Genomic DNA, 25717 nt, shown 5'->3' with positions numbered 1-25717 from the left:
GGAAGGACAGAGAGACGCATTCCGGCACAAGCACTGGAGACAGAGAACATGTCAAACTATGCGCAGGATGTGAAGTTCCTTCTCTAGAGCTGTGTGCAAGATAACAAGGGGGCCTAGAGACATAAGCAGAGTTCCACTCACTTGGCACCTTATGACTTGAGTCTATCCTGAAGGTTAAAGGAGGGCTTAGAAGGAGTACAAGTATAAAAAGAGATCAAAATTCTACATTTTTCCTAATTAGCTTTTTGACATTCTTAATATTTACTCTTAATATACACACTCACCTTCATAAAACACAGCATAATATTAAGCCAAGACACCTGCTTTCATTAAACTTATTCCAAAATAATTTGTATATAAATAAGCACCTGAAAAATCAGCCCTATTGCATTCCTGAGCAAAACAGGACATAGAAGCAGCTGCAACGTACCCAAGTGTCAAGATATGGAAAGAACCAAAGCAGTAAAGAGGTATGCACACCTGATGAGGGCTCCCAATCCGCAGCCAACAAGATGGACAAATACAGGCAAGTTACTTAACCTCTTCGAACCTGGATTTCCTCACCTGTAAAACGTAGCTACAAGACTGTTAGGGTGATAGAACCAAATGTACATGGAGCACCTGGTACACATCAGCTACACACTGCTACCATCCTTTCCTTTTCAAGAAACGGCTCCCCCAATTATGGTCTAAGTTTCTGGAAGACATATCCCTTGCACCTGGACACACCACTGAAAAACCAGTGGGCCGAAAGTGAGGAGATCTGGGCTCCTTCATCTGCTGTCTCCTAACTGTGTGAATCTCAGGTCACTCGCCTACTTTGAAGCTCCATTTTCCTGTCTGGAAAATGGGGACAATAATCACTGCCCACCCCTGGACATGTAGGGATGCAATGAGATTTGTGGAAACTTTAAAGGATACCAGATATGTAAAGTAGTATCATTACCCAGTATTTGTGTTCTTACGAGTGACCTTCTCAGAGAGATTTCTGACACCACCTTTGAATTTCCAGTTCAACCACTTTTCTCATGTCACTCACGAACCTACAGACTCTTTATGGCTTACACAGCCGTCTTTATTAGGGCTCCACCCTACCCGGCTAATCCTATTTCCTTCTGCTCCCCCAGATTTGCACACTGTCTCTCTTACGGTCCACACTCAGTCCCACTCCTATACTGGCTCTTCTGCCCCCTCTGTCTACCTAAATGGTAGATAATGAGTAAATACTAAAACCCAATTCATTTTACCTGCTCCATTGCACCTCCGATTACTCCAGCAAAGTACGCATGCTCTGTCCTCGTTCTGAACTCCGAACCCACTTCCAGTTCATATGATTTTTACTAAATTCTAACTTTCCCCTTCTGCTAGTGTTCTCTCTTCAACTAGGCAATTAGCTTCTTGAGAGAAAAGATCACACTTTTTTAAACCCACTCCCCATTCCCTAAAACTTCAGAATAGTTAGTGTAACAGAAGAGAAGCGTGGACTGGAGGTTCTCAAACCTCTTTGTGCACCAAAACGTGTATCCTTAGATCATTTCTGTAAACCTTTCACAAGCACCTGTTCTGTGCTGGATGTCGAAAGAACCAATATGAGTACAGCAAGTTCCCTGGTCTTACGGGCTTGAGAGCAAGCCGGTCAGTGACAAGGGAGTATAGGAAGCTGGGCCTGGGAATGGTTGAAACATCTGATTTCAACTCACACTGTGGTCTTTTTTTTTTTGTTCATTTGTTTATTGACAAATCCTGCCTCCGGTGTATTTGTACAAATAGCACAGGAGGACCCCAGCCCCATGCAGACAGCAGCCCGGGGGACACACCAGCCCTTCTGTCCTCACATCGGCAGACAGAGGCCTCCACTCTGGAGCCTTTGTGGGGGCCTGGGCACCTTTAGGGGCCTGAGCTGGAGCCTGAGCCCAGAACTGGAGCTGCACCCACAGCCTGTGGTTTGGTTTGAGCCCTGGCCATGGACTTTGGCTGGCAGAGCCTGAGGCCCTTGACGATGCAAGCTTCTCCATCATCCTGCTCTTATTCCTCAAGCAAGCACATGTTCCCTTCCTATATTTTCCAGGCACTTTTCCTACTAGCAACAAATAGGAACACGTAACAGAAATAACACCTAAGGGGAGGTTACAAACTTCTAAAAGGTAGCACTAAAGCAGTGTAACTAAATAAAATTCTCTTGGAATCAGAAGAGCAGGTTCAAGTATGTGGTTCTTGCTTTATTTTATTCACTAGAAGCATGCCCTCCGCAAGTAATTTCAAGTCTCTGAGGTCCAGTTTCCTGATCGATAAACCACGAGAGCTGAACTACCTTATGGCTACAGCTCCTTCATCACAGAGGTTCCTAACGAAAACTCTTGCAGTCTCAGAATGTGAGTCTGATATTTCTGGCTCCTCCTTGCTCTACTAACAAACCATCCTGGTTCCAAAACCTCATCCAAACACCCCTCAATCCTTTCTATTCTAGATCAGGTGTTCCTTGCTCTCACTCCCATCCTCTCTGCCCAACCCCACCACCACCAAAAACATATCAAATAGAAATAAAGCCACAGACATGACATTTAGGAGGCAGGACCACGTAATGGTTAAAGGACCGTGATTTACATTCAGATATGGGTGTCAGTCAACCCAGTTTAGCAACTTACAAGCTTCTCACTCAAGGCAAGTCGCTTAGTCTAAGCCTGTTTCTTCACCTATAAAATGAAGATCATAATAATGCTATTTCATCAGGTGGTTATAAGGATGAGTAACACACAAGGCGCTGAGCGAGAGCCTGGCACATGCATGCACTGTAATGTCATTATGGTGATGCTGTCAGAGATTACTGCTGCTCTAGATGTTATTTTCCTGAAGGATGCCACTGCCAGGTTGGAATGAGACTCTCCCGGAAAGAATGACTAGCCTAGAAAATTCATCCCAAGGGCTGCTCCTAGGATGGGGAGGCGAGGCTTCTGTTTGCAGGGGACAGGGGGCAGGGGGCTGAGAGATGGGGTAAAGGCTGAGGGATGCTCTTAAGGAAAAGTGGAGGAGACACAGTCCTGTGCACTCACCCTTCCCCTCACCGCCCTCCATTCTCCGGGGAGAAGGGCCGTGACATCTCCAGGGCCAGCCCAGGAGAGGCATTGCCGCAGCCACCTGACTCTGAGGGATGCGAGACAGGCTTGTGTGCAAGGGGAACATCCTGTGACATCTCGAATTTAACCTGTTTACAGAACATTCAGTCCACCACCTCACTTAATGAGAATCTGCATTCATGTTTCATTTAATTCTAGGAAGCATTCATAAGTTTCGCTCACTTGCTGGCTTTTTCACATGTGAAATATTATCTTCAGCCTCTGTCTGCTAGGAGCAAATATTATTGCTAATAGTTCCTGGAAATGGCATATCTCCCAAGCACTGAACAGGAACTCTCGGTGCACTGGGTGCCATGCAAACAGCTCCGTCATCACAGAGGTTCACGATGAAAACTCTCCCAGTCTCAGCGCAGAGGCACCCCTGAGAGAAGATTCACTGTTTCAAGGAAAATGAATTTCCTGGACACTGGACATATTTTCCAAAGCGTCATTCACGGAAGCAGAGAGCCTGCCATTATCTCAGGAAGTAGATGCCAACCAGAAACATCTCTGGATGTGAGTTCACAGCAAATGTACCCCCCAAATCAAAGTAAATTCCTGTGATGCACCAGAAAGGGGGTGATCCACATCAGTGAGGGAAAGCATAAGCATTCATCAAGGAATAATGAGAACAGTTGAGGAATTAAATGAAATCCTCATTCACTTTATTCATTCACTTAACAGATCAGGTAATTATAATTTGCCAAATACTAGACGAAGATCTGGAGAGAAGAAAACTCACCCTTCACCCTTAAAAAGCTCAATCCAATGGGAACGACAGACTAAAACAGATGATTATACACACATTGTGTCCGGGGCAATTCCAAGTACTAGCCTCCAATTGGAATGGTTAAGAAGAGATTTGACAGAGACTGACCACCAGCTGGCCCCAGATATCCATTCTCCCCTTCATTTCAGTGGTAGGATCCTTCCACTTTAGTTGGGCACATGGCCAACCAGCTATGGCTCCACTGCCCAATATGGTAGCCATTAGTTACCTATGGCTAGTCCTACATGTTGAAGTGATACTATTTTAGATATATTGGGTTAAATATGCTGGGTTAAGTATACAAGGTGATTTTCACTTGTTTCTTTCATTTTTTTAGCATGGTTATTAAAATTTCTAATTACATATGTGGCTCACATTACACTAGTGCTGAGCTAAAGACTATGACCGAGCCTCCCCTGGAATTAGGTATGGACATACGATGACGCTTTGGCTAAGGAGCTGTGAACAGAAGTAATGTACACCATGCCTGAGTCGGGCTTTTCAAAGGAAGGAAGGTGCTCTCCACGATTTCTTTCTGTTCTTACTGGCTGGATGCAGATGAATGGTGCTGAGCTGGCCACAATTATGCCAATAAGGATAATGCCCCATGGACGGAAGAACAAGACAGAAGGAACGTGGTCCCTGGATAACCTCAGACTGAGCCACCCTACTCTCCAGCTTAGACTTTCACATAAGAGACATTCTTGTCTTATTTAAACCTCTCTTTAAGTCTCTTTGAAGTATCTCAACTATATTCTAACTAATACAAAAGGGTTTAAGAAATTTCCTAAAGGAGATATCGCTCTCGCTCTCTCTCTCTCTCGCTCTCTCTTCTTCTTCTTTCTCCCTCCCTCTCTCCCTCCCTATCTAAAATCAGTAAACGTGCCCCACCAGTGTGGCTCAGTGGTTGAGCATTGACCTAGGACCAGGAGATCATGGTTCAATTCCAAGTCAAGGCACATGCTCAGGTTGTAAGCTTGATCCCCAGTGGGGGCATGCAGGAGGCAGCTGATCAATGATTCTCTCTCATCATTGATGTTTCTATCTCTCTCTCCCTCTCCCTTCCTCTTTGAAATCAACAAAAAATATAAACTAAAATCAGTAAATATATCCTCGGGTGACAATAAAAATAGAAATAAAATAAGTAAATAAACCTTGGAGCTGTATGAATTAAATTCCATGTTGAATACAAGGACAAGTCATTAAAATGCACTAATTTGAAGCTTACATAGAAATTAAAATGCAACCAATTATTTAAAACTTAGAAAAGAGAATATTTTGGGGCAGAAGTAACACCAACAGATTTGGTTTAGAATTTCTAATGCATAGTGATATTAAGACCAGACTGACTAAAATTGATTTTAAGTTTTTTTTCTGCAGAAAATGTACCCTGTCATTGCCTGCACCCTGGCCAGGCCGGGGAGGAGAGTGGGGCATGGCCACTGCCCATCCCTGGGATGCCACTGGAAATTGAGAAGGCCCAAGGGGACAGAATCAAGGTCAGTAAAGCACAAGTGCACAGTGGCAGAAAACAGAACAAAAGCAAACAGATAAATCCTTGTGAGTGACTAAATGAGAAGTCACCTTCAAGTTTAAAATACAACACGTTTGAAATGCAAACAGGCTGCTGGAAAGCATAAGCAAGCTGGGAACGGAGCACAGGCATTGAGAGGTCAGAACTCTGGGTCCAGAATACTGTGCCTACTCGGAAGCTTTTCCTCTAAGAAATAGCCATGAACTTGGAAGTCATAATAGCATATTAGACTCCATGTAAAGGGAAAAAAAAGGGGGGGAGGGGGTGTTTTGTTTTGCTTTTGTTATCCTGGAAAGATTTAGGATGACAAGATATGTCAGTGGTCGGCCAATTGCGGCTCGCGAGCCACATGCGGCTCTTTGGCCCCTTGAGTGTGGCTCTTCCACAAAATACCGACTTCTGCGCATCGGCCACGAAGTTTCAATCGCACTGTACATGCGCGCCCGCACGTGGTATTTTGTGGAAGAGCCACACTCAAGGGGCCAAAGAGCCGCATGTGGCTCACGAGCCGTAGTTTGCCGACCACTGAGCTATGTCAATCAGGCCCTCAAACACAGACAACTGTCTTACATAGTTTGTGACAAGTGTGAAAGGGGAGGCACTTCATTTCGCTATACAGTCACATCTGGAAATGTAGAGGCAGTGAAACTGTTCAGGTCCATTGATTGGAGCATAAGCTCTTCCAGTGTCTTTTATAGGCGAACAGGCCAGATTTTTCCCCTCTCAGCCTTCTGGGTAACGCCAGTGGAAAGTGAAGAGAGAACGAAGTTCCACAGACCAGGGATCAATAAACTGCTGGGCCTAGAGCAGGTTGTTAACCTCGCAGATCTTCTTAGCTTCCTCATCTATAAAACAGAGATGATGAGGTGGTGGGAGGGATTCAGGATAACAGGCCTCGTGCTGAACAAAGGGAAAGCAGCTGACAAATGGCTATCATCTTCATTATTGTCAGACTCCAGAACTCCAAACCAAATTACACAAAGAGGTCTCTGGACAGCTGATGAAAATTCCACCAGGTCCTCTCTGTAAAAGGGCCTCAGGTGCTACAGGGACTGCTCGCGGAGTTGGTAAGCTTCGTTTGTCCAACTGCTAAAAGTCATTTCCACAGTGGCTCTACCTACTCAGCCCTGTGGCAACCACGTGCTAATTAAGTGAAGTCCCCTCTTCTGCAGTAGGAATGCTGTGGGCTCTCCCTCCACAAGATGTAGAAGTGAGAATTTTTTTTAGTGTTAAAGAGCCAGATCCCTCCCAAAGAAGCACCACAACTCAAGACTCCAGGATAGTCCATATATACTTCACCCAAAACATTTCTAGTATGAAGAATCAACTAATAAAGTATTGTGTTATTGTCACAATTGAGCATGACTCCAAATACCGATTAAATGAGCGAAACCAGTTCACCACCCTGCCATCATCTTTGGACCACCAGCCAGTGAGAGGAGGGTCTTTTGTCACTGGCTTTGAAGGATTAGAAGAGAAACTTAATTTCTTAATGAAAGAGGGAGACAAACAGTTACAAACCGTTTAAATGTATATATTCCCAATATGAGAGAAGTACTCACAAAAGCCTGTTTTGGTAGTATTTTTCCTGAAAGGGGGATTCGAGGTCTAATAAAATGCCTCACTCATGCTTTTTTTTTCAAGTGTCTTTATACTCTAACTAAACAACAGAAGGAAAGAAAAACAGTGGTTTTTTTGAGAGTGTTTTTTTTTTTTTTTTTGGTTTGTGTTTTCTTTTTTACAACCTCAAGTACAGAACCAAAACTCCTACCAGAACACGGCCACTGATGAGTTTTTTCTTACACAGCAGGCCTGAGGCTTTCCTCCCTCGTGTGAAGTGGCTCCACATTTTTCTTCCACATTATTAAATGCAGAAGTGCTAAATTAACAACAAGCCGTAGGAGCTGGCGTGGCACCAACTGATCACATTCACCGCTTTCCCACACGTCTGTTTGCAGCAATAGCAAAGGATGCCATAAATAACTTTCACAAGGGAGCTATCAGTTTTGAGATTTTGGTTTTAAGCTTTCCAAAGTATCACCATCTATAACTTCATTTGATTGGCAAACCACCCAATTTTATCTAGAAAGTTGATATCGTTTCCATTTCATAGATGAGGAAGCCAGGAGTGGAAAACACTCATTTAAAAAAAAACTAGGTTTGCACCCCGATCTCAAGTTTGATTTTAAGACTCTAAGAGAGAACTGCATTTTTTTTATTTAAATTCTTTATTGTTGAAAGTATTACATATATCTCCTTTTTCCCCCATTGACCTCTTCCCAGCCGCTCCCACCCCCCAGCACATGCCCTCACCCCCCTACTGTCTGTGTCCATTGGTTATGCTTATATGCATGCATACAAGCCCTTTAATCTCTTCCCGCCCCCCGCCCCGCTCCCCTCCCCTGCCTTCCCTCTGAGGTTTGATGGTCGATGCTTCTCTGTCTCTGGGTCTAATTTTGCTCATCACTTTTCATTGTTCATTATATTCCACAAATGAGTGAGATCATGTGATATTTACCCTTCTGACTGGCTTATTTCACTTAGCATAATGCTCTCTAGGTCCATCCATGCCGTTGCAAATGGTAAGAGTTCCTTCTTTTTTACAGCAGTGTAGTATTCCATCGTGTAGATGTACCACAGTTTTCTAATCCATTCATCTACTGATAGGCACTTAGGCTGTTTCCAGACCTTAGCTATGGTGAATTGTGCTGCTATGAACATAGGGGTGCATATATCCTTTCTGATTGGTGTTTCTGTTTTCTTGGGATATATTCCTAGAAGTGGGATCACGGGGTCAAATGGGAGTTCCATTTTTAGTTTTTTGAGGAAACTCCATACTGTCTTCCATAGTGGCTGCACCAGTCTGCATTCCCACCAGCAGTGTATGAGGGTTCCTTTTTCTACACATCCTCGCCAGCACTTGTCGTTTATTGATTTGTTGATGATAGCCACTCTGACAGGTGTGAGATCGTACCTCATTGTCATTTTAATTTGCTTCTCTCTGATGATTAGTGACTTTGAGCATTTTTTCATGTCTCTTGGCCTTCTGAGCATATAGTGGAGTCAAGACAGTCTCTTCAATAAACGGTGTTGGGAAAATTGGACAGATACAAGCAAAAAAATGAAACTAGACCACCAACTTACAACACCATACACAAAAATAAACTCAAAATGGATAAAAGACTTAAATGTAAGAAGGGAAACCATAAAAATCTTAGAGGAATCCACAGGCAGAAAAATATCAGACATATCTCGTAGCAATATTTTTACTGACACATCTCCTAGGACAATGGAAACAAAGGAGAAAATAAACAAATGGGACTACATCAAAATAAAAAGCTTCTGCATAGCAAAAGAAACCATCAACAAAACAACAAGCAATCCCACTGCACGGGAGAACATATTTGCCAATGCTATCTCAGATAAGAGTTTAATCTCCAAAATTTATAGGGAACTCATACACCTTAACAAAAGGAAGATAAACAATACAATAAAAAATGGGCAAAGGACCTAAATAGACACTTCTGAGAGTGGACATACAGAAGGCCGAGAAATAACGACATTTTAAGCAAATGTGACCTGTTAAATAAATCTTTAACTCACTCATTTTTGTGAATGTTAATAATAAAGAAGAAAGGGCTGCTTAAACAGAGTACATGATCATTTGACCTCTCCTGGCTGAAATTTTCTTTGGCACGCTAACCATCAAAGCTCTGCCAAACTGGTTGACAGTTAAGTGGCATTCTCATGCAAGGCACACAAAATAGACTTCATAAGGCTGTTTAACTTTCTTAGGTGTGTGTGTTTATCATATATGCAACTATTTACATTATTGCTCATAGCATCACAGAAGGGGACAGATGAGGAAACTGAGAACTGGGGTATGAGTATCGCTTATGGGCTTGGGGCTAGTACCTGCCAGTTCCCTGCAACAGAAACACAGAGAAGAATCTAAGAAAGAGAGCTGGGATGAGGGGCAAGAGCCCGGCAGGGAGTGTCCACCCAGGCCCAGCTCACACACCTGACCACCAGCTCACACACCCCCCGTTGCACAGCGTAGTGCTAGTGTCCTAGGCTCGCCATTTTCAGAAGTGCTATTTCCTATATGTGCATCTCACCTTAACCATATATGGTTTTGATATTCAGCCCTGCTAATAAGGTACAATATAAAAATGGAACATTCACGTTACTGTTAACATTTATTAAACAATTGATTGGTTTGCCAATAAATGGTATATTCCCACACAACTTGTTATTCCTAAATAGGAAAAGAAAAAAACAATGTAGAAAACCAGTTTCCTAAGCATAATGAGAAGTTTATACTGATGTGCATAGAAAGGACTGCCTGTAACTGCATAAATGTCAACCATTATAAACTTTTGAACAATAATAGGTACAGAGGCAGAACTGCCTCACACAGATTGTCAAACTGCAGCGGGAAGGCCGGGGAGGGTTGGGGGGCAGGAGGGAGGGGGGTAAGAGATCAACCGAAGGACTTGTATGCATGCATATAAGCATAACCAATGGACATAAGACACTGGGGGGTAGGGGAGGCCAGGGGATTGTCAAGGGCGGGGGGGGGGGGGGGGAGGGAAGGACACATATGTAATACCCTTTGTAATACTTTAAGCAATAAAAAAATTTAAAAATAAATAAATAAATAAAAATAAAAAATGTCAACCCCTACAAGCATGTCTTCTTGTAGTCTGTTTGTAGTCCTCAGTTTTACATGGGATACACCACAAAGTTATAGGCCTTTAAATGCCTAGTGATGTAAGTCTCACTATCTACACTGTGTAACCCCCATTATAAGACAGGGAAGACTTCTGGTGGAAGAAACCACTGCCATTTTTATTTTTAAAAAATTGCCTACTGCATACTTGTACTTCAACTACAATAATTCTATATTCAATAGGGAAAATGAACCATAAACTTACCCTATCAAAGAAAACAAGCAGTGAGTTAACCATTAGATTTAAGTCACACATAAAAATATAAGGCAGACTATGAAAAATCCTGTGGCTGACAACTCACAGATAAAAATCAACACAACTTACAAAAGTGTTTTTATTATGTAATGAAGTATATATAAAATCATAACTAAATGTATATGCATGTTTACTAGTCAGAAATATACTGACCCAATATCCAAAGGCAATCACATGAATGCTCCCAACAGCTGTACAAGTTACTGAACTAATTAAGAGTTCTTCTTTGCACATATTTATATAATTTCTTAATTTACAAAAAGGAGATTTCTTGCACCTACTTCCACTGCAAGATGCTACAAGACCAAGAAAGGCCACTTCATGCGCTGGCTCTTCTTCCCTTCCGGGGGGTCTGCCCCCCACCCACCAGCATCTCAGAGCTCTGCACCAGCACCTGGCCTAGCAGCCACCACACAGGCTGCCCGGGGAGGGGAACCTGTGTCCCCACCTCACAGTCAGGGGCTGCAGCAAAGTTTTCACATCCTTCAGATTGTCCTATTTAGCACCTCCCTTATAACAGACACCAATATTTTATTTTTCTAATTTGATTTATTTCAAGATAGCGCAGGCTTATTTAAAAATGTGCGCTAAATTGTATATATGCGAAATAGAAAATGGAAATTCCCTCTAATCTCTCCATAGAACAATACTTCACATACATCTGGCCTCTGAGTGGATCTGTCAGCAGGCACGTCTCAGCACCTACTTGGTAAAATCCTGCATGCTGGAGCCAAGGAGATCTGCTCACCAGACAGAGGCATCCTGGCTGGATGTCATCAGTCTCCAAAATAGCTACTCATTCTCTCTGCCCTGTAATAAACCTTGAATTCAACACAAACAAAAGTAAGGGGCAAAAAGGAAAAGGAACTGTGAAAGTGTCCCAGTATGGAAATCAACCACATATTTGGAATTCTATGGGAATAAGTTAACAAAAAGAGAGCAGGCACCTGGCAGGAAAAAATGTTAAGGAAATTATTGAGATGTGATACATATCCTGTCAAAACAGCGCTTGAAGTGGTGATTCATTCGATTAGTATCATCTAAATGCTTTGTTACTTTAAACACTCCGTAAGTTTATCAATATTTCATTGGGTACAGAAGGATTTTTAAAAACATTTAAGTACTGAGCTGTTCAAATAATCCTATGCCCAACAATAAATACCTAGCACGTAATCACCGTATTCACAGCAGGCCTCTCGAAGGTCACTAAGATCGGGCACTCTCAGCTGCCGACACCCCCCCCCCCCCCCCCCCGAGTTTAGCTTTGGCTAACGCTGTGGCCATCAATGCAAGTCCGAGCTGTGGAGGCTTGGCCCTGGACTGGAGCGCTGTCCACTGTCCCGACAACAGAAACATCAGAATCAGTTCACTCTTGGCAAGTCGAGCAGAACACCAAAACCTTGATCAAACACCTCCAGAATTCTGTAAGGCTGTTTTCACTCTCACGTCTCTATAGTTAGAAAAAGGATACTACATACAAAGCTAGGTTTTTCTATACAAATTTAAGGTGTAAACTCATTACAAGCATATTTGCCAAAACAAATTCAAATACAAAAGAATAGTATTTTCTTTCGCGTTTCTCTCCCCTACCAAATAGTTACTGTAGATGTTTAATGTACTTATAAGCCCAAATGTAAAATGAGTTTTTAACTCATCAATGATAAGGGATTACATAATTTCGGTAAATGGAAGATTTAAAACAAGTGCAAGAGTTTGTGATGGAATTTGTCATCTGGAAGATATCCACTCCAATTATATTTACGAGCTAAGATGAAGTATACAGATTTTCATTAAAATGTCTATTTCTTAAATTCACTTGTTTTTATAACATCACTGAAGCAGAGACCTATTTACAATATAGCTTGTATTTAGGACATTAGAACAGAAAAAAAAAATACTGGACAATACTGTACTTTGCTCCCAAGAAAATGCCTTCACTCAAGCTGCCGAGAACGCCCTGGCCCACACCATCTCCACATCAAAATATATTATTTGCTTTCACGGCTGCTGATTTGGCAGCACTGAGAGCTCCTTAAAAGCTACTCCCAAGCCTCGAGCACCCAGAATATGCCTGCCTCATAGTAACTACTAGCCAAACTCAACTCAAATAGAACGCTCAAACTCCCTGGGATGGAAAAGCTTTGGAAAGAACACCTGGATAAGAGGGTTTAGAGCCCCTACACCCAGCAAGTAAAAGTGCAAACAGAATAATGCCCAAAGTCCAAATCACCAGTATAACAGGATGTCTTTATCTTGAGGTTCTGTAAGAAATGGAGGGACGTTATGCCTTAAAATGACATCTTTTTATGAGCACAAGTTTGTTTTCTTTCGTATTACTAGTTAGGAGCTACATGAAATACTATAGGTTTTAGAAATTTGCTACACCTTTTGAAAATAGGTTGTGAAATCAAATAGAAGAGAAATCACCAAGTTTCTTAAGAGAAAAGGGGGGGTGGAGCCTAAGGGGGAGTAAAGAAGAGGAGAAGAGGGAGAGGAAGAAAAGAGAGAGACCCATTATAAATGTTATTTTTAGCTAAAATTAGACATCTATCAAAAATACCATAAATTTCAGGACACATTCTCCACCCAGCCTAAATGGAGTTAGGTACATGAAGCCCCATTGGCGAAAATGAAATGAATACCCATTTTCAGTCATTTTTGAATTCAATTAAAAATAATTACTAGATTATTCCTGGCTGATTCCACCTCACTGCTCATGAAGTATTCAGACAACAATAGCATGAGCTGCCAGCACAGGGAAATCTCAGGGTCTGAGCAATCATTTCTCCCTGTAAAGATGCAGCACTAAAACAGCATCTTCAAGCCCAGATTCCTGAACAGTTGAGATGCTGCCAGTAAAGTGCCTGAAAGCACTCCTGGAACCAAGCATTATGCTGGTCATCCAAGAAAGAGGTAAGACACCATCCATACTCCACACAAACACAGAACTTGAGAGATGGGACACACCATGGAGAAGGGCTTAGCCCAACCCCTCGGGTTTCCAATGAGGTCACCAGAGGCCCGGAGAGGTGACATGGCTCACCTGGTATGTGTGTCAGTCACAGTGCTATGATTTCAAGCCAAATTCTGCTTCTTGTTCAGCTTTTGCTACAGCCATACTGTGTTTTTTCTTTCTTTCTTATTGAAAGTCTTACAGATGTCCCCTGTATTTGTTTGTTTTTCCTTTTGACCCCCTCTACCCTGCACCCACCCCTGCCAGGCCTTCATCACTCTATTGTCTGCATCCATAAATGCATGTAAGTTCCCCTTTAATCACTCCCCACTCACTCCCTTACCCCCGCCTTCCCCTTGAAATTCGACAGTCTCTGGATCTATTTTGTTCATCAGTTTATTTTGTTCACTCGCTTCCACATATGAGTGAGATCATGTGATACTTATCTTTCTACGACTTGCTTATTTCACTTAGCATAATGTTCTCCAGGCCCATCCATGCTATCACAAATGTTAAGAGCTCTTTCATTTTTACAGCTGCATAGTGTTCCATTGTGTAAATGTAAGTTTTTTTGTCCATGCATCTGTTGATGGGCTATTTCCAAATCTTAGCTATTGTAAATTGCACTGCTATGAATATAGGGATACATATATTCTTTCTGATTGCTGTTTCTATTTTCTTAGGATATATTCCTAGAAGTGGGATCACTGGGTCAAATGGCAGTTTCATTCTTAATTTTTTTGAGAAAACTCCATACTGGTTTTCCACAGTGGCTGCACCAGTATGCACTCCCACCAGCTATGTACTAGGGTTCCCTTTTCTCCACATCCTTGCCAGCACTTGTTATTTGTTGATTTGTTGGTGATAGCCATTCTGACAGGTGTGAGGTGACATGTCATTGTCGTTTTAATTTGCATCTCTCAGATGATTAGTGACTTTCAGCATTTTTTTCATATGTCTCATGACCTTCTGAATGTCCACTTTGGAGATGTGTTTATTTAGTATCCTTTGCCCATTTTTAAATTGGTTTGTTTTCCTTTTGTTAAGTTGCATGAGTTCCTTACATATTTTGGAAACTAACCCCTTATCAGATGTATCATTGGCAAATATGTTCTCCCATGCAGTGGGCTCTCTTCTCATTTTGTTGATGTTTCCTTTTGCTGTACAGAAGCTTTTTATTTCAATGGAGTCACATTTATTTTCTCCTTAGTTTCCTTGCCCTAGGACAATGGTTCTCAACCTGTGGGTCGCGACCCCTTTGGCGGTCAAATGACCCTTTCACAGGGGTCACCTAGGACCATCCTGCATATCAGATATTTACATTACGATTCATAACAGTAGCAACATTACAGTTATGAAGTAGCAATGAAAATAATTTTATGGTTGGGTCACCACATGAGAAACTGTATTTAAAGGGCCAGAAGGTTGAGAACCACTGCCCTAGGAGATGTATCGGTAAACATATTGCTATAAGAGATGGCTGAGATTTTGTTGTCTACGGCTTCTTCTAAGGTTGTTACGGTTCCACAATTTACATTTAAGTATTTTATCCATTTTGAATTTATTCTTGTGTATGGTGTAAGTTGATGGCCTAGTTTCATTTTTGCATATACCTGTCCAATTTTTCCAACACCATTTATTGAAGAGACTGTTTTTACTTCTTGTATGCTCTTGCCTCCTTTGTCAAATATTAATTGAGCATAATGGTGTGGGTCAATTTCTGGGTGCTCTGTTATGTTCCATTGACCTATATGCCTATTCTTGTGCCAGTACCAGGCTTTACCATTGCAACAAAAAAATCCTGATACTTAAGAATAAAACTAACCAAGGAGGTAAAAGACCTGTACTCAGAAACTACAGGACATTGAAAAAAGAGATTGGTAGAATAAACATCATTAAAATGTCCATACTACCCAAAGCAATCAATAGATTCAAGGCAATCCCTATTAAAATGGCAATGGCATATTTCACAGATCTAGAACAAACATTGCAAAAATTTATATAGAGCCTAAAAAGACCTGAATAGCTACAGCAATCTTAAAAAAGAATAAAGTTGGCAATACCAGATATAAGAATACTAGATATTAAAAAGCCACTGTACTCAGACTATCTTTTTTTTAATATATATTTTATTGATTTTTACAGAGAGGAAGGGAGAGGGATAGAGAGTTAGAAACATCGATGAGAGAGAAATATCGATCAGCTGCCTCCTGCACACTCCCTACTGGGGATCGAGCCGGAAACCAAGGTACATGAATTGAACCCAGGACCCTTCAGTCCACAGGCCAATGCTCTATCCACTGAGCAAAACCGGTTAAGGCCAGACTACCTTTTAAAAACTTTATTGCACACAACCTACTACCATTTTTAAATGCATGTCATAAAACACCTATCATGTTCAGTTCCCACTAAAAAAAATTGCTCTTGCCCTGGCCAGGTTGCTCAGTTGGTTGGATTATATGTACCCCCCATGTTCATTGTAGCATTATATATAATAGCCAAGACATGGAAACAACCTAAATGCCATCAACAGATGGGTGGATAAAGAAAATGTGGTATATAAACATGATGGAATGTTATTCAGCCATAAAAAAGGAAGTCTTGCCTTTTGCAACAATATGGATGAACCTGGAGGGCACTACACTAAGTAAAATGTCAAACTTTAAAAGACAAATACTGTCTGCTATAAAATACAGTATCAGTAATATGTGGAATCTTTTAAAAAGCCAATTTCAGCCCTAGCCGGTTTGGCTCAATGGATAGAGTGTTGGTCTGCAGACTGAAGGTCTCGGGTTTGATTCTGGTCAAGGGCATGTACCTCGGTTGCAGGCTTGATCCCTGGTCCTGGTCAGAGCCCATGCGGGAGGCAACCAATCAATGTGTCTCTCTCACATCAGTGTTTCTCTCTGTGTGTCTCTCTCCCTCCCTTCCACTCTCTCTAAAAACTGATGGAAAAATATCCTCAGGTGAGGATTAACAATAACAAAAAAACAAAACAAAAAAAAAGCCAATTTCAAAGAAACAGATAATAGAATGATAGTGGCCAGGGGCCGGGGTTATGAGGAAATGGGGAGATGTAGGTCAAAAGGTATAAACTTCTAGTTACAAATTCTGAGGATCTAATGTACAGCATGGTGACTATAGTTAAAGTGTTACTACATACTTGAAAGTTGCTCAGAGTAGATCTTAAGTGTACTCACCATACACACAAGAAAAGAGTTAACTATATGAGGTGATGGATGTGTTAATTATCTTGGTTTTGATAATTAATCCACATGTACATGTACATATTTTACATACATGTGATGATTTGATGTACAATTATATTTTCCAATTATACATCTGAGAGATTCTGAACCCAAGTAATTCCAATGAGAACCAGACTTGGAATCCTGGGTTATGGACTCAAATAACCCATAATCACCCCTATCATTTGAATCTCTCTCTCTCTCTCTTCCCCCCTCCCGCTTCCTTCCTGTCTCTCTAAAAATCAATACAAATATTTTTTTAAAAAGAAAGAAAAGGAGGAAGACTATTGACAAAGAACCAGGTGGCAATGCACAGACAATAAACAAGGGTCATTAGGGAAGAAGGAAAAATGCCTCAGAAAGAACCATCCAGCCCAGTAAAAACCTCTTGATCTTCACCAATGCTCAATGTCTAAGACCTCCTTTGCTTTGAGTCCTGGTTTACAGCGTCCCTGCAAAGGCCAATGGTGATGTTTCCCTGTGTGTCTGGTGTGGAAATTTTATCATGAAATTCAGAAACAATCAGCCCACTCACCTTTCATCTTCCCAGAGCTACCTCACCCCTCTTCCCCATGGGGGCCTCCTCAGAAGAGAGAGGGAACAGGGTAGTCTATGACCTGCGTCCCTGGGATCCAGACTTTCATGTCTGAAATCTCCCTGGACTAAATCCAGAAGATAACTCTGTCATTTCAACCTGATGACTGTCTGGTGACCAAGGTGAGGTACATTAACGGTAGCAACAGTTGATAGCCCCTGCAAATGTTTACTGACTACCCACTGAGAGGTGGCCCAGTGAACGGTGAATTCCTGGCAGTGTTGCCCAAAACAGCAAGGCTGACTTGACCAATGCCCTTCTCACTTTGAAATTTCATGATGTTAGAACTGGCAGGTTTGTAGAGACCATCAAGTCTACTCCATTCCATCCCAGCAGATGAGAACATTGAGACCTAGAGAGGGCTCATACTCACACAAGATTACACAACTGTCTCTATCCCTGCCTCAAACTCAAAGCCTCAGGTGCTTTCCCCTGCGGTCATGCTGACATCTCACTGCCTTCTGAAACCTGGGAAACCTGGTAGAGCGACTTTTTAAAAAATGTCTATTTCCCTCTGTTACAAATATAACCACCAACATTTTCTGGCTCTTCCTCTCTGCCAAGTACTAGTAGAAGAGCTCTCTATAAATTTACTCACTGTATTCTCACAACCATCCAAGGGGACAGGTTACAATGATTATCCCCGTTTCACAAACGGAACCCTGAAGTAGAGAGAGGTCACACAGCCGGGCAGAGGCGGGCTGTCGAACGAGACAGTCTGGCTCCAGAGTCCCCACTCTTAACCACTTTGTTATGGTTCATGAAGGATAATTTCTTTAAATCATAAAATGATGGAAGAAAAGGAGCAAGCCGTAAGCACAAAGGGCATGATCACTCGTGTTTGAAAATGAATTTCCGAGCTAAACCATAAGTTCCATTAATATATGTAATAGATCTCTTGATCCCCTATTTATTAAGTTGAGGGAAAGTCTATGCATATCAAAAGAAAATATACAAAGCATATTAACATTTTAAGCATTTTTTTAAAAGGCGGAATGATCTACCTGAGATAGGCAGAGCATATTTGAGCGCTGGTTTTAGAAGGGTCTCTTCTGGACATGCCCTGGAAAGTGAAGGTGTCGCCCACCTCACCTGTGCTGGCCTTCACTCTCTGACACAAGATGTCCCCTCTGCTGTTAAAAGAATATTACCTCTTCATTAACTTTCTACAGTCATCCAGCCTCAAATTGACAATTAAGGAAAAGATTAAACTAAAATAAGAGAAGACACCTCTGAAGACAAATAAAAGTATATCTGATATAAGTGTTCAAAACCAAGATCACTGAAACAAAAACCCTGTATTCACTTATATTACTTTTATACTTGCCCTGATATTTAAAATGATGTCAAATCTCATTATCTTGGTTATCCAGGAGAAGAAATCCAGGAGCAGTAATGGTAGAAATAAACAAATTACAATTGTGCCTAAGATCAAATTTCAAGGGGAAAACTGCAGTCAATTAAGAAGATGTATTATCACATTAAAAAGTTACATGACATTTTACCAGCCAAATTATCTTAGTATCAAGTGTGCAAAAGTCCACTCAAAATGCAACAGATCCCCAAAACTCTGAAACCGGAAAAGTATTGCCTTAAACATGAAATCCACAGTCCAGAGAATTAAAGCAAAGAACAGCATCGGGAGCATAGTGGACCTTCAAGTATTTGTTGAATGAATATACATCAAGAAAATGGTGACAGAAAGAGGATCATGAAAGAAACTGTGGAAATGGCTAAGGCAGCGTGACACTGCTTTGAGCTTTAGAGAACTTTTTAATACCAGGAAAGTAACAGAAGGACTAAGGAATATAGATACTGGACAAAATGACAGACTACTATATCTAATCGGGGCAAAATGTTGGGTGTATAGGACTTGACCTGCACTTCTTAAGAGAAATATCACCAAGCCTAGCTTTGCCTAAGTAAGGGATCTGGACTCCAGCCCTACAGAGTGGAACCATATTTACAGTACAGCTCTAACATGGCAAAATTCCCTGGATTTGATGCATTTCAAATACAACACTGGTGTGTTTTTTTAAAATTAGAACTCTCAATTGTAGTTGCCCAGTTTGACCCATCTCTTTATAACAAATCTTATTTAAGGTTACGAGGGGGGGGGGGGGGGGGGGGAGATCCTATAGCTTCTCAGCTCCACTAAGTACAAATGCAATTTGACAAAACCTACATAAGCCAGATCTGTCATATCTAATCAGTAAATTAAAGCATGATAAAATTACAGTCAGGCGGGGAGTTCAAGGATAATTTGGAATCTGTGCAGTACCATCCTAGCCATGCCCCAATCATAAAGTATTTTCCAACATTTATGTAATGAATCTTTTCTGGGGAGTCAGTGTTGGTTAGGATCCTGGCAGGACTTAAGGTTGGAGCTTAAGTACCAGTATAGTGGTTACCAGTTTTGTACAGAATGTTTAATGTAAAAGTAATCTTATATTCCACCATTTACTTTAATACCTATTTAGAACACATTTCCTTTTCTCACGTGGCATATACGAAAGGAGGTCATGTATCAGAGCTCACCTGAAATTCCTGCCCAGTTTAAGTCTTAGCCACAGCAGTAGTTTCTTATAAGCACAATGGGAAAATATTCCAAACTCTTCTACAGCGTTCACATAACTTTTAAAAAGGTTTTGTGAAACCCAAGTGAGGCCCCTGATGAAATTTCATAGAGCCTCGGTTACCAACTGCAGGCATAGCTCGTTTTATTATGCTCCACTTTATTGCATCTCACACATGTTGCTTTTTTTTCTTTTTTAACAAATGAAGGCAAGACCTTCCACCAGCAACAACAAAAAAGAGAGAGAGAGAGAGAGATTGCAACTCTCTTTATTGCAATACTCTCTGTATTGTGGAGGTATGGAATCAAACCCAAAATACTTAGGAGCTACGCCGGTACTGTTGTCCTCCTTGTTTCTACACTGCTTAAAGGACAGGACAGGTGCTTCAAAGGAAAGTCTACTGGCACACCTGTTGCATAACTTGTTCTTGGTTAGCCAGGTTTTGATAAGGAAGAAAATACAGTCAGAAGCAGGACAAACACTGATTCTCTGTTCTCCATTCTCCCATTAGTCAGGACATGCTTCTGGGTCACACACCCAGTAGCCAGCGGTGCCTTGGTTTCCCTAACCACTACACAGGAGGTCTGATGCTACCCACAGTCTTACTTGACCAAAGTTAGCGAGCACACTCACACAGAAAGTCCACATCAGAACATGACACTGAAATACTGTGCTGTATAAGTTCCAAAGGCTTGTACAGTATTCATTTCTTTTCCTCCAAAGACTCCAAAGGGGTTAGCTTGACCATTCATCAAGATCGGGCAAACACCAATGTGCTTTAAGAACCTGTACACAAAAACCCAGAACCGGTATATAGAAACCTTCCCGGGTAAAGTTACCACTCTGCTTGGATAATCAAGTGCAAAAGAGCAACCCACAGAACGTAACAAGGACAGGTCTTTTATTTTTGCTTTTGTTGTGAAAACAGGATTTTGCTTCCCCTGACAGCTTTGGGGCCTAGGAACACTTGATGACAAAGTTTCAGAAAACCGGAGACCCCGTGGGACCCCAATGATTAGTTCTTTCTGAACGTCGTACTTTTCCGTGTTTCTTACCCAGTTGGCACTGGTCTGGTGGCTCACCTCCATAACTCTGGGTCTGCGGATATTTGTCGAAGCCCAGGCAGGGGTGACGGAGGAAGACGTGCGCAAACACAGATGTTGCTGCCTTTGCTTGACCCACCCAGGTGCAGCCAATGGGGGCAGGCTGTGCGCTCCGAGGGAGCAGATGCCTTCTCTCCTGGAAATCTAATTGGTGTCTGGGAAACCAGAGCTGGGTTTCCAAGGCGGCCTGAGCACCAGCTCCCACGCAGCCCCGGACAGGCCAGGATGCCTCCTCCGCCACGCACAGGCCCATCATTATGACCCCTGCGGAAGCTCCAAACACGGGAGGGTGAGGGTACCACCACCCACACCCCGGGTGTTCAAGGGACAAACCAATCTATAAAATCAGCATCCAGAAACCCAACAGAATTCTGACCGCCTCTCCTAACTGTAGATACCTTTTAAGACTCAGCAGATGTTACTACACGAAAGAAAGGTTATGGCCTCTGTCCGGGCTTGTGCTTGGTCTGCTTTCTGGGGGACCCGGCCCCGCCGGGTACCCTCCACCCGGAGCCCAGGCACCGATGGGGAGAGGAGACCCCCAGCTTTCGAGCATCTCCCTTGCCCGCCGCAGGAGTGCCATTTCTTTCCCCAGCGTCCGAGGGCACTGGCCAGGCTTCCACCCACCCATCCCGGTCCCCGGAGGCGGGGTCGAGAGGGGCCGCCACCGCCTCCTGGGTGCGCAACGGCTGTGCCGCCCCGGCGACCTCTCGCTCCGCAGCTGCCGCCGCGCGGGGCGGTGCAGCCCTTTGCACTTGTTGCGGCTCCCGAAGGGCCGGGAGGCGGCGGCCATCCCTCGCGCCGCCGAGTCCGCAGCAACACCCCCTCTCCACCTCGGCTGACCCTTGCGGTCCCCGGGATCCGGGAGAAAGTAGCTCGGCGCCGCGAACTCAGGTGAGGCGGCGCAAGTTCTGCGCCCAGGGCTGCAGAGAGGCGCCGGGGATGGAGCCCGGAGATCACTTACCTGGAGCGGTGGCCCCGCAGCCTCCGCAGCCGAGCGAGGCGCTGCCCCCGCGCCCTGCCCGCGGGCGCCCGGAGCCGGGAAGGCTCTCCGAAGCTGCCAACGCCCGGCGGCGACCCGGCGGCCAGCGCGGAGGGGCGGAGCCGCGGCCGCGCGCCCAGGCCGGGGTGGCGGCGCCCGCGCTGGTGCCGCCCCCGCTCCCCGCTCCCGCTCCCCGCGCGCCTGCCGGCTGCCACAGGATCCCGGCCTGCCCGCCGCCCGCCCGGCATCACATGGCCCGGCCCGCCCGCCGCCGCGCCCGACACCGGCTCCAGGAGGAAACCTGAAACCCCGCCTGAGCTGCCTCCGCCAGCCCCTCCCGCCGCGGGGCGGTGGCCCGCTGGCCTCGGCTTCCCACCCGGGCACGGAGCGCCCCGGTGGGCGGAGGCTGGCGCGGCCCTGCCCGGCCAGAGGAGGGCGAGGTTGCGCCCTGGTGGCGGCGCCCGCGCGCCCCGGGCTCCCGCGGGCCTCGCTTGGCGCTGCCTGAGGAGCTGGCCTGCCCGCTCCTGAAAGGACTTGTGCCAGGCCCCAGCGAGGCTTGGGCTGCCCTCTGCCCAAAGCCACCGCACCTGTGACACAGCGTGGCCCAAGTATGACTTTAAAATCGTGAGGCTCATGTTCCTCTGGGCCAGAGCTGGGCAAGCTGAGATTCCTTGGTGCTCGTACACCCAGGCGGCTCCAAGAGAAGTCTTCCTAATGCAAACATTCCCATGAAAACTGCAACCTGCTTTTACAATGTGAGAGGGACTCCCTTACCATCCAGCGTGCTTTTTCAGTTAAAACCATCACAGCCCCAAGCGGAGAACCCTCTCCATCTACCAGGCCTTCATAAAACAGACTTCAGACAATGATAGCAGCATGAAAGGCAAAAATCCCAATTTGACTTTTCTTGTCATTAGCATGAATCTCTGGTTTGTTTTTCCTGCAAAGCCCTGCTGCCCACAGCACCAGGACAGGGGTATAGCCTGAGGAAGACTGGCCACAGAGGCACCAAGCCAGAAGGGAGCACATGCCCCAGTTGTCACCAACACCTCTCCTGGCCACCTCAGCCCCCCTTCACATCCTCACCTTGTCCAGCCTACCTTGAGGACAAGAGTGAGGCAGAAGGTAGCAAGGATACACTGCCCTGCGTCCGAAGTCCTTAGCTCTGCTCCAAGGCAAAGGTGGTGGATTCTGCTTAATAAAGAGAACCCAAATTGGCATTGCGTGCCTGACTTTAAGCTGCAATCCCAGTTGATTCTGTTTCGCCAAATCCATGAACCCAAGGCCTGGCCTCATGTACTGCCTTTTAAAGAAAAAAGAAGTTCCTTCCCATTGCCAGAACGTCAAGACACTCAAGACAAAAATAAAAACAATATCCTTGTCAAAAATATTTTCCCCCAAGAAATACAATTTTTTTAAAATTTTCCAATCCTAAAACATCTACTGAAGATGAACTGAATCCACACACCAGACAAAAATGGTTTCCAGACTGTGGTAAGCAAAAACATGGATGCGTTAGTGGCCTTTGTTGTTATTCTCCTTTTTACATCACTAGTATGGAATCACTGTGTATTTTCGTTTCTTTCTTCTCCCCACCACCATTCCCAACCTTCCCCCCCCCTCACTTCATGAATTGTCAGATATGTAAATAGAAAAATGTGGGAGGAGGAACATCTATTCTAAGAAGTTGCCCCAAAACTCCATACCCACAAAAAAGAAACAGGCAAAACTAGTCATTGTGAAACCCTCACCAGCTGAAGACATACAATCATGCTATCTGCAGTTTTCTTGCCTTCTCTCAAGCACTGAGCTTGATCAATATTTAAATAAGTACTTGGCTTTCAACTTCTCTAGGTTCAAATATTAAGCAAAGTGTACTCTAGCAACCTTAAAAGTGGAGAAAGTATGAGTCAGGAAGCTATCAGTTGTGTAAATAACCCTTTGCATCTGATTTATTTTGCTGCATATAAGTCACTCAGGACACTGAGATAGTGCTACGCTCGGCTGGGACAGTGATTGTTTAATTCAAAGACTCTATATTCTCTCAGTCCCCAGACATGGGGACATTCAGCCAACAAGAACCCAGGTTGTCGATTCAGTTGAGAAGCTAACTTCTTAGGGAGTCTCATGCCAGAGTCCCAGCTGAGCTCTGTCTTATTCAGTCTCCACTCATCCTTCCAGACTTCAGACAGGCCTCCTGCGTAAATCCTTTCTTCGCTGTTCTGGTTCCTGCCAGCCTCTGAATGCTGGCAGAGCTTAATGACCTTATCACACATTTTAGCACCTGATTATATTCACTGTCATATGTTGGACATTACAGGTTCCTATCCTCTCTTCAACTTCTCATTTCAAGGACAAAGACTCTTTCTTATCCCAGTGATCTCCACAGTCCTAACACAGGCACCTCTGGAGTACTTAATATTTGTATAGAGACCCTAGCTCTGGAGTATTTAACATCTATTTTTGTCAGTTTGTTTTTTATTTTGTTTTGCCAGTTACATATTTATAAAAAGATACTCCCCTGACACATTTGGGGGGGAGGGAGGGGTTTGGGGATTTTTTTAAAGTGTACGTATTTATTCATTTATTTTAAAAACATAGCCAGTAAATACTTACTAAAAAAAAAGAATCAGAAAATACAAATAAATAAAACAAAATTAAAGGCAGAATCCACCCAGATAGCTTTGCTGAAGTAAAACAGACAGGCACTGTGATTAAACCAGATCTGGTGCACGGTGCTCAAAGTAGACCTACCTTTCGGTCTGATCAAGCGCAGCTGAAAGATTACTTTTTTATGGAATAATAGATGTGGTTTAAAGATTTAAGAAAATAGAGTAAATCACAATGGTATCCCGAGGCAATGAATGTGTAGGATCTATTCAATATTAGAGAAAAAGACGGGCAACACCACTAACCGGGGGCAGCTGCCTGGCAGAGCAAAAAGCCTGTGGGATGCACTGTGGGCTACACTGTCACACAGCCTGGAGTTAAGTCTACCTACTGTTTGGGAATGGGGTGATATTGGACCAGTTATATGACTTCTCTGGGCCTCAGTTTCCTCACTTTTTTATTAAATTTATTGGGGTGACATTGGTCAACATGAACATATAGGTTTCTGGTGGGGGTTACCATAGTGCACCGTGTGCCCACCACCCAAAGTCAGATCTTCTCCTGTCACCTTTTATTAGGACCCCCTTCGTCCTCACCCGCTTCTGTCTGACAACCACCACACTGCTGTTTGTGTTCACAAGTTTCAGTTTTATATCCCACATATGAGTGAAATCATATGGTTCCTAGCTTTTTCTGACTTAACTTCACTTAGCATAATATTCTCAAGGAACACCCATGTACATTTGTGGTTTTTTTTTTAAGTGAACTATCACATCAGTTACGCAGGAAGGATAATGTATATCACAATTTTTTAACTTTTTTTGAATAGATTATAAGCACTCCAAATTCTATTACCTACTTAATTCTTTCCTGCTCTTCATTCTATTTCCTTTGCCAATAATTCTGTGATTAAATAATTGTAAATCTCATGTTTGACATTAGGACAAAAAGGAGAGAACTATTCACATTGTTTAAGAGGTCTTGACATTTCTGAATATTTTTAATCAATTGATATTTATTGTGCACCAACCACGCACAAAATATATTTTGCAATCTTTTAAGAAAAGACTAGGCAATTTCTAGCCAGTTTTAAGTGTGAGGTCTTCCCTAAAGGGACAGTACAGGCTCTCAACCAGGGCCGACTTCACTAGGCACAGCAGTGCCCAGGGACCATAATACTTTTAGGATCCAATGAAAATGTTCTAATTTCTCCCGGCCAGTGTTGTTCAGTAGTTGAGCATTGACC

General features: G+C 43.4%; 1 protein-coding gene across 1 annotated transcript in view; it reads right to left on the bottom strand.

The window, feature by feature from the left end:
- ARHGEF28 (Rho guanine nucleotide exchange factor 28) overlaps positions 1-21923 on the bottom strand; it is a 263410-nt gene extending 241487 nt beyond the window's left edge. Inside the window, exon 1 of the mRNA XM_070412179.1 lies at positions 21844-21923. The gene's annotated coding sequence lies outside the window, so the exon portion shown is untranslated. The remainder of the gene's footprint in view (positions 1-21843) is intronic.
- Positions 21924-25717: the final 3794 nt, after the last annotated feature.

Source organism: Myotis yumanensis, unplaced genomic scaffold, assembly GCF_028538775.1.
Source record: "Myotis yumanensis isolate MYYU_CA2020_CCGP unplaced genomic scaffold, mMyoYum1.0.hap1 SCAF_4, whole genome shotgun sequence".
Taxonomy (NCBI): Eukaryota; Metazoa; Chordata; class Mammalia; order Chiroptera; family Vespertilionidae; genus Myotis; species Myotis yumanensis.
Note: the sequence above shows the minus strand (reverse complement) of the source record. Positions and strands in the feature narration are given on the sequence as shown.